The sequence below is a fragment of the Pteropus alecto genome, unplaced genomic scaffold (assembly GCF_000325575.1).
Source record: "Pteropus alecto unplaced genomic scaffold, ASM32557v1 scaffold8, whole genome shotgun sequence".
Taxonomy (NCBI): Eukaryota; Metazoa; Chordata; class Mammalia; order Chiroptera; family Pteropodidae; genus Pteropus; species Pteropus alecto.
This window is the reverse complement of record NW_006494609.1, coordinates 24,693,296-24,693,865: the sequence shown is the minus strand read 5'-3', so window position 1 is coordinate 24,693,865 and position 570 is coordinate 24,693,296.

Genomic DNA, 570 nt, shown 5'->3' with positions numbered 1-570 from the left:
CTCGGGCCTCAGACCGCGCGAGCGCGGGCTCGGGCAGGCACCCCGGCTGGGACACCTCGGGGGACCACTCACCCCTCCCGGGGGGCTTTGCTGGGCCCCAGCCCTTTTTGCGATGGGGCTTATCGGGCTCCCCGGGGATCAGGGAGAGCTTCCTGGAGGTGGTGGTGTCCGCTCTGGGGAGAGGGGGCAGCAGAGGGAGCTGCGTGGGCCTCCTCCCCAGGGCGCCACCTCAGTCTCCACGTACCCCAGGGAGCCCTACCCTCCCGGGGCACCGGGCATGCAGTGGGTGTTCGTGCCGTGGATAAGTGGCCGCGGCCTCCCTCTCCTTACTCAGCGTCCATGCAGCCCTGGCGGGCCTTCCTCCCGCTCGGCCCTCGCCCAGCGCGGCCTCCTGCGGGACCGCCTCCACACCGCTCTGGTGACCCCTGCCCTACTGCCCTTCTCACAGCACAGGCAGGCGGACGTTTGGCGCCTCACCACCCGGCTGCCTCCGACCTGCACCCCCACCCTGCCATCCTCCCGGGCCCCTTCCTCTCACCACCCCTGGGAAGCCCTCCAGGCCCCCAGCCT